This window comes from Monopterus albus, unplaced genomic scaffold, assembly GCF_001952655.1.
Source record: "Monopterus albus unplaced genomic scaffold, M_albus_1.0 scaffold302.1, whole genome shotgun sequence".
In the NCBI taxonomy this organism is placed as follows: Eukaryota; Metazoa; Chordata; class Actinopteri; order Synbranchiformes; family Synbranchidae; genus Monopterus; species Monopterus albus.
This window is the reverse complement of record NW_018128182.1, coordinates 218,146-227,734: the sequence shown is the minus strand read 5'-3', so window position 1 is coordinate 227,734 and position 9,589 is coordinate 218,146. Positions and strand designations below refer to the sequence as shown.

Here is a 9,589-nt window from a genome sequence, read left to right as displayed (position 1 = left end):
GCCACATTCTTTGAAAAGACTAAGAAATTTGCAGATGATAGTCCCAAAGCATGTGGCATTACTGAGAAAGTAATGGAATTCATTGCCTTAGACAACCAGCCCTTTTCTGTCATGGAGACATATCTACAGTTATCAAGAACCTCAGTGCCCTCGATGATGATCGACACATCAGTAGGAGTAGGGCCTTCGGTTGCAGCACTTTCAAGGATGACAAAGCTCTTCATGACATGCTTGGCATAGCCCTCCTTGACAGTTTCTTTGGTGACATCCTGTTAAAACATGAGTATCTGTACTCAGATGCATATACTGTACATGTTGTTTTCAAACTTCCTGATTATGCAATAGAAATCTTGTTATGAAATATATGATTAATTCAGAACAAAAAATGGCACAGCTTTAATCGCTGCCTCCCTGCTGTTCAGTGGTGGGTGGTATTTCTGGCTTTCATTCACATCTTTGGTACCATTTCTCCAGGCACTATCCTTTCAGTGGTATAGTATACTGCTCGATCTGAAAATGCACTGCACTTCTTTTTTTATATATGTAATAATAGTTTATCTTCGCAATAAGAAATGCATAAAGTGTTGCCGATCTACAGCTTACAAGTCAGAAATAACAGTAACAGCAGAAAAACAGTAAATGACAAAATCAATGAATAAATGAAATGGTAAAATGTTTACTGTTTAGATATTAAAACCAAAGTTGAATATTGACTCAACAATCATCAGAAAGCAAATGTCAAAATTTACCTGGTAATCTTTGACAAGGTCCTCTCCAGACTATCCCATGACCATAGGTGAGAGTCAGAACGTGGGTACCTTCCACATGCTGCTGTTTCAACAGGTAGAAAAGATTTTGCAAAGAACATTATTGTACATAACTAAGCTGCATATAGAAAGAAAGCAACATAATTTTTAGGTCAGTCAATGGAGTCTGCTACAAAACTAACCAGAGAATTTTATGAATTCTAAACAAAACATATGAAAGCAGTGAGGGAAAACATATACAGTATCACTGACTTGTCAAAAAAAGGACTGAAGTATCCATGATCAGGAGTTCTAAATGGTTGTTTAAAAGATCTGTAAAGATTATTTCAGTTCTCTCTTCTCATTAAATGTGAGAATTACATTTTACCTGACTGGGTCACTCTAGTATGGGCCTTATCTTTTTGCCTGGAATGCCTGCTTCTCTGTCTTAAATATCTCCAGAAGTTTGGGGGTGTCGAGGTCCAGCTTTGAGAAAAAGGTCCACCCCAGATGTATTGCTGTTATCCTTCTGAACTCTTCTTTGATCTGAAACAAAAGGTGATAAAACACAATAATCTAATAATGAAAGCATCCAAGGTGGTGAACACTTTTTATAGATACTGCAGATCCTCCGTCTTGAAGGTGACAATGTACAGTTTAGTTCAAACCATTTCAGAGAGGTGTTATATGCTCATACAGCAGGATGTGAGCTGTACTGCTGTAGAACTGTAATGCAATACAATAAATTACATCCTGTAAAATGACCATCAAGTTGAAATAACACCTCTCTAAAGCAATTAAAAAAAAACACTCACCATAGCCTCAGTGAATGTAGAATGTCTAGGGCTGTATTAGCAAGGAGTATCAAATAAACTGGGGGATTGAGTGCATTTTACTAATTATCTTGCAACCTGTACGCAACAATCATAGCATCAGCTGATGAAACAAAGGACCACATTTACCTGAGCTTCACAGAACAGAGCAGGCCATCTCTCAATGAAGTCTTGGCCACTTCTAGTCTTCGATAGAAGAAGGATTTCTCCATTTTTTCGCAAACTATCTTGTCATTGTTTTTCTTCATTATTTCCTTGAGCAAGTCCATTCTTTCCATCTCTAATGTTTTACACACCCATCTCATGTTGTGAGCACATGAAGTCCCAAAACAAATCATGTTACTAAAATACGTTACATAAAACATGTCAAACTGAATTTATAAGCACTAAGTGATCAATTTACCCTGCACTAGCTGTTAAGACCAAGTTGATGATCAAGTGAGTTCTGTTTCCTTAACTACCAGATGGCTTAGTTAACTACTACTCTGTCCAGAATAATTGCAATATTAAATGATTACTTAAATTGGGATGATTTGTCTGAATTAATTTAGTCGGCACCACACTCTAGCCACTACAAAACATAATAAAACAATGTCACAGATTTTTTTGTATATGATACATTTGTGATGCATATACAATCTGACACATGAATAGTATATAATCAGAGAAATTATATCTGTTTGAGACAGCTATTAATAGTATTCCTCTTGAAATAGAAACAATTACTGTCCAATGTATTAATTAGTTTATAACATTTAAAAAGAAAAACTATTACCATGGTGCAAAGCAACAAAGGTTGCTGAAAGTATGGTATTTAAAGGAAGGCAAGTGAAAATGTAACAGTAAGGACCCAGTTTATGTGCATAAAGAATACAATGTTTAGAGCAATATGTACAAACATGTCCTAACTCAAAGCAGTAGTGTGAATCGAGATTCATCTCCTTTACAAATGCAGGAACTGATGCTTGAAAATGTTACTGTACTGTATGTGTAAACAAATGTAGTGTTTGTTGGATACCCAATCCACATCACACGTATGGTATAAGAACAGGTCCATTGGTGGAAACTATACACCAGGAATGAACAAGAAGTAACTTTCAATTAACTTAATTCAAATATGGACTAGAGAAGAAATTGAAATTTGAACAAGCTGCAGTTCTATGGCAATTGAGCAATCACCTGATGAAACCCGTGAAGCCTGATAAATAAAACGCACAACTACAAGTACTGTACATAAATACATGCAGTATTAGTTAACATAAAGATGGAGAGAAAATGGGAAATAATTGCCATGTCTTAGTATGTAAATGTGTTACACTGTAAATATAATCTTTATTTGTGGCTTACATACAGTAAATGCTGTAGCAATAGTAATGTAGGTGATTTGATTGACAAATTTGGTTCACATTTACCGTAGTCACTGTCTTTGCAGGACTTGACTTATCTCTGGTGCATGGACCTGTTGTCTGGCCTGAAGTGCTGTTTGATGTGTCAGCTGCAGAAACAATCTGAGAAGCTAGAGAGGATGCCTAAAAAATAAAATTAACATTACACACAGTATAGATACCGGCTTTCATCAAACTCGATTTGACAGTTCTAAGTGAAAGGTTATCCAATCAGAAGCTTTGTCCCGCCCCCAAGCCCCCTCCCTCTGGTACCACCACCCCAGATCTGGAAGTGCAAGACTGCAGCCAGCACAGCACTGACAGCGGCTCTGAGCAGGTGGACGAGACTAGCCAGCACAGCACTGACACCACCCCTGAGCAGGTGCAGGAGAGAAAAGGGTCTCTTGAGCAGACCGGCGTAACACCGATGGACCTCGACACACCCAGTGAGGAGAGCAGCACCAGTAACACCCAGAGCGTTGAGATTGAGGAAATGGTTCTCTCCCCTCAACATCCCAGCACTGATCTGGAAACGATCCATGAGGAGGAGCCCGAAGGGCAAACTAACAACGAGCTGGACGGGGCTATGCTCAGACTGTTTTCCGACATTGTTAAGTGCCTTGTCACCCGCATCCTACACATTGCAGGGACCACAATGAATATCTGTGTTATGGCTGCAAGATCTCTCACGGAAGCCAGAAGCAGCACACGTGCTTATTTGGCATCCCAGACAATTTTTTAAGCAAGCATTATCACGATCTGGAGAAACGGGTCTTGACAGACCATTTTCTGGTCGCGGCATCACACCTCCTGGAGAAATACAGCATCTGTGTGTCTGAGGAAAAGATCAGACATGCTGCAGAATGTATTCTACTGGGGCTAAGAGGTTCTGAGAATTTGGAGAAAACCTCTAGCGACGCGGTCGCTAACTGGGCGGGAGATTCTGTTTTAAAAATTACATATTTGCAAGAGGCTGAGAAGCTATGGGCAGGTGAGGAATGGGATGGGCTGGAGGTATAGAATAAGAGCGGATGATTCCACCATCTGCATGTGTTTTTAAAAATCATCCTAAATCTCGGGGGGACCTGTCTTTTCAGGTCGTAGCTCCAAGACTGTGGAATGCCCTGCCCTTGACTCTACGTATGGCCGAATCTGTTGATGATTTTAAAAAACAGCTGAAGTCACATTTATTTAGACAGTTTTTTAATTGATTGGGTTTATTCATTTTATATTGTGAGTACTTTTTATGTTTATTATTTATCTCTTTTTATCCTTTGACTTTGTAAAGCACCTTGTGACTCTGTCTGTGAAAGGTGCTATATAAATAAAATTTACTTACTTACTTACTTACTTATGTTTGTAGTAGTTGTAAGCGTGCTTGACACTGATCCAGGAGTGACGTTAGAAGGCTCAATTTCTTCGTTAGAATCAGTCTTAGAGAAAGAGAGAAAACTAAATATATATCACAAAATAAATATTTACAATTTTTAAAATGCTATAAATAACCATAATGATAACATGCAATTCCTTAACAGATAAATGTTGGAAACCTTTATACCTTTTTCTTTGCTTTGATTGCTGTAAAATCTTTCAATCTGCTTTCATTTAATATATAATTTATATTGCCATGGGCAAAAAACAGCCTATATTTTTTTATCAAAAGAAAATTTTATTTAGCACAATTGAGTGGTTAAAAAAGCTAACTTACTAAAAGGGTCCTTGATGGCCTCACATATAGGGCCTTGGTCTTGTAAACCTTATGGATTAGCATCCCATTCAGCTCCTAACCTTCCTGGAGCTTAGGTGTGTTAGGGTGATTTTTATGCACTTATGCACTTATGAATGATTTTATTTTATAGCACACATAAGTTTACATACTTATATGTCACAGTTATGTTTACATAGTTACATATCACCCTATGCTACATATCACTGGTTAATATCTCAATGAAGTCTTGGACAGCAGAGCATTGCTTGGCCACTTCTAGTCTTCGATAGGAGAAGGATTTCTCAATTTTTTGACGAATTATCTTGTCATTGTTTTTCTTCATTATTTCCTTGAGCAAGTCCATTCTTTCCATCTCTAATGTTTTACACATCCATCTCATGTTGTGAGCACCTGAAGGGGGAAAAAAGTCCCAAAACAAATCACGTTACTAAAATATGTTACGTAGAACATGTCAAACTGAATTTATAAGTACTAATTTGATCAACTTACCCTGCACCAGCTGTTAAGACCAACTTGCTGATCAAGTCAATTTCTTAGAATGATCTGTAAAATATATCAGGTACAATATATCAAATGTAATATGCATATAAAGAAACAACTCTTGCAAAAACACTATTCTCCAACTGATATACACATTTGAATTTGAAAAGAAAGCGAGTAATTACTTATTTTGGGTGGGATTCTAAAAGGAGAGACGTTAACAATGCAGATCACAGAGCCACTAATGATGGTAAAATAACTGCACAATACGAAGCTACCCAGGTAGCCAAAATAGTGCGGCCCGATGATGGCCCAGATCCGGCAAACTCTGAGAGACGAGGCAGTCCAAGTAACTTCAAAACAGTGCTGATTTATTCAAAGGATCACAGGTAAAATTAACATTACACGCTCAGGTATCTTGCACCTCCAAACTGTTCGCAGGCAGATGTAAGATGAAAGACCCTGAACCAAACCAGGCCTATATATTATATCCCCTCGGTTGGGCTAGCCCCATACTACACAGAAACGTCAACCGCGACGTCTCTGGTGCCAGCTTTGCAGCTGGTCATAGCAGTAGTCAAAACATGAAGTAAATCGATGTGTGTGTGTGTCTGTTGGTTAAGTGGTGTGTAGCTATAAACATTCTCACGTGACCTCCTGTGACATGTCATGACATTAAATATAAGAAAATGTTATGGCTGAGGCTACAGTTATACACGTCATAATAATAATATTAAACTCCCTGTCTGCTGACAGTCATCAACTCTTCTCTCTAGTTATCCTTGACCAGATGTACCCTGTAGAAACTCATAAGCATGACTAAGCATTTAACAGTCTAACTAGACATCCTGTCTCCACTAAACATTTCTAATACATAAAGTATCTAACCAATATCTATCTGACTAAAAATACCTAACAATTGTGTGCTGGCTTTCGCAAAGTGCCGCTGAAATAATTAAGCAACATTATATTTTCCGCAAAAACAGGTCTCTAACCACAAAGGTAACGAACTGGCGTTAGCCTATTAGTAAATTATTTTGGGTCAAGTGCATTTAGCTAGCTAATGTTGAGCCCTAAGGCTACATTGAATAACAATGTTAAGTATTTATTAACCAAACGGTAACTTCAGTTGACAAGCTACCAGAACAGTAAAATAACCAAGAACACAAACATACTTACCTTCGCAGCCACAGTCACAATTGTCCTATTAAAAAAATTCAAACAGTTGTCTGTATGTCCCTCTCAAACTCAGCCGCCATTCAAAAAGTCCTGGTTTGTTTGGAGCGCAAACTCCCTGTGACGTCACCCACCGAGTTTGGAGAGTGTTGCCAGATTTGCTCGCATAAGTAAAGTTTACTTCCTCTCAAGAAGTTAAGGCAGACAATGCATTAGTGTAGTTAATATTACTTGTTATTGTCATACAAACTTTACTTGTATAAACGAGTATACAAAATTACATACAAACACCAAGTATCACATTAAATTCGAGGTTAAATTCTGAATTAAATTTACAAACACGAGAATTTCTTGTAAAGTTTAAACATATTATTAGAGTAATATTTACTGGGTCAAAAAAATCATTTTTTGCAGTGATGAAAGCCTGCAGGTCAACTATAGTAGAACAGAATGCCTTCTTGCTTCATTACAGACATGAAAACATATAAAGTTTCTTAGTTAAAAACTTTAGGGTTATTTATCTACTTTAATCCTTAGATTTGAGAAAGGTAACTACTGATAACGCTACTCTTGTCATTGTAATCGATATTGCAGGATAAGCTGTAGTTTTAAACAGCGCCCTCTGGTGGGGTTATGTGAAGATTAGTTGAATATAGCTGAGACAGGATTCCCTTGTTACATCTGAATAAACATGAAACTAAACTAACCCATACAGTGGGAAGAAACAGCTGCTCTTCCTAAGATTATTTAATTTAGAGAGAAACATTAATCCTTACATCTATAAAACATTTAGAGAGCATTAAGCTAAGTCTTTGGGGCAGGTAGTCAGTCCTATTGAAACACCCAAATAAAATCCCTTTGATGTAATAACCCTGGTCTGGGGAGTGTTGGTCAGTCCTATTCTCATGGGATACCCTAATAATATCCTTTAATGTTGTTATTAAAACCATACAAAAAATCCACTAAAGATGAAAAGTAACACCTAAGTGCAAAACCCTTTGAAGTCTGTAATTATGCTCCATAAAAATTGACAGCCTTTGATCTAGATGAAAGTGAAGTGCAAAAAGTAGATGGGACATTTGGGGTAGATGGAGCTGATGATGGCAGGGCCATAAATCATCACCTCACACCTCAGATTGGCAGAAGTGGGACTCTATATCTCTCTCACAAGTGGCCATAGACAAAGTTCATTTGAATAAATTAGAATAAAACTGGCAACATTAGATTTGAATCAGGAATTATTTGATTGAATCAAAAGCTATTTGGAGTCTTATCAGATGCAATATAACATTTTTCTCATTCACAGTTTTTTAAAACAGACACTGTATATATCAAAGACATAAGGAGGTTTGGTAACCAGCCCTACATTTTAATGTTTAAAAATGTGGTAAGAAGAAACAGGATCTGGATACTGTGATATCCATTGCTCAGTTAAACAACTTTTGAGTGGGATTTGATTATGCAGATTTTTTCAAGGACTGATGTTCTCAAATGTTAAATGGTGTCAAAAAGATGAGCAGACATATTGTACAAAGCCTCTGGCTCAACAGAATAGTCTGAAACTTTGATTAAACATTTGATACCAACTTTTGACCTTGGTATTCTGTTGGGACACATTTTATTCATACAAAAATATTGATGTTTAATATCCAGTCCTAATTTTGGGCCTTTAGATGTGTAGCAGGATACAGGATCCTGCTTACTCAGCTATTATTGAAAAGAAATATCTATAGTGGCTGCAGTAATACAGGAACAATGGGGACATGTTTTATGTCTGTCACTACAGTTTTAAAAGAGAGCTATTCAGATTCATGCATTAATCATTGGACTGCCTTAGGCTATCACATAACTAGGAAATGAACCATTTAGCTAACAGGGTTCAGGTGATCTTGACAACCCTCACAGCCCTGCATGTCCAATCCCATGCTGTGTCAGTGTCATTGCCACTACTGTCATTTATTCAGCCAGGACAGAATTGGTAAGCCTGCCACTTTTTAACATAGAGGCCTCCTGCTGACTCCACATTGCGAGGCTCACCTCAGGCAGCGCATGATGGGCTCCTCTGTTATAAACATATCATCAAGTTTGCATAAGCCTGTCTTTGTTGAAAGTAGGTCATGGCTGCTATCTGAGAATTAGGCATAGAGAGTGGCAGTTTCGTTAAGATCATCTGCATATAGGCATGTGGTGAGAAGTCCTGGGCATGTGACTGACCCAGTTTCTCCCATGCCCCCACCACCTCAACTCCTGCATCTGCAGGCAGCCCTCACGCCTTAAAAGATGCATACTAATGAAGCACCTTCCCCCCTTTTAACAATCAAAAGATGCATTGAGGATCGAGGGGTGGAAAATACTGAAGGCTCTGCTGTTTCAGCCATAATTAGGAAAACCCTTTATAAGCCAAGCCTTGCAGCAGCATTCCAGGTGCTCCCTGCTGACATTTAGCTGAGCTTCTGCTTTTATACAACAGATCATGAGTCAGTGTCACTACTGCATGCAACAATTTATCGTGTCAAATTTGGGAGATTGAAGGGAGCAGAAAAAGATCATGTACTGCATCTACCTATTTAAACTGCACTTCGTTTCATCGTGGCATAAAAAAAATACAAAATAGATGACTGTGTAATACCCCAATTCTTTTATTGGACAGCTCTGAATAATGAAAGAGTCCGTCTTTCTTCATTTAGTATTGATTTATTTTAAACCACAAGTAAAAATTACAAACACGACCCAGGTCAGGTTGCTCCCTCCTCCAGAAACACACACACTGGCTGCTGGAAAAAGGAATCCCTGGCCACACAAAGCCGAATACATTTATAAGTTTTGGGCTAACCCCTGTTAGGTAATTTCTTAGTTAGATAGATATGGATTAGAGATCTGTTGTATTAGAAGATGTTTAGTGTAGCCAGGATGTCTTCCTCAGGCTGTTAAATGCAAGGACAGTTAAGGCAGAAGGGCTCAAGTCAGGGACGAATGTTATTATGACGGTAAAAGTAACCATAATATTTGTCTTAATGTGTAATGTTATGTCAAATTGTTTTAGATACACACCACGAAAACAACAGCCACACACATTATTTTCTTCATGTTTTGTCTACTGCTCTGCTCAGCTGCCAAGCTGGCATATCAGGTGACGTCACGGTTCGACAGCCCAGAAATGATTAATATTGTATAGCAATGCTTGGTTCGGGGTCTTGCTGCTTCCGGGCTGCTTGGGCAGCCTGGGGTTGGAAGATCTCT

General features: G+C 38.1%; 1 protein-coding gene and 1 long non-coding RNA gene across 2 annotated transcripts in view; one reads left to right on the top strand and one right to left on the bottom strand.

Annotated features, from left to right (window-relative positions):
• The window catches only part of LOC109973725 (NT-3 growth factor receptor-like), a 127,050-nt gene that overhangs the window by 15,250 nt on the left and 102,211 nt on the right, over positions 1 to 9,589 (top strand). The window lies entirely within an intron of this gene.
• On the bottom strand, positions 4,910 to 6,714 carry LOC109973726 (uncharacterized). The gene is made up of 3 exons (XR_002276856.1): positions 6,353 to 6,714; positions 5,183 to 5,236; positions 4,910 to 5,083 (listed from the first exon to the last, which is right to left on the bottom strand). It is a non-coding gene; the product is annotated as an uncharacterized LOC109973726 (long non-coding RNA).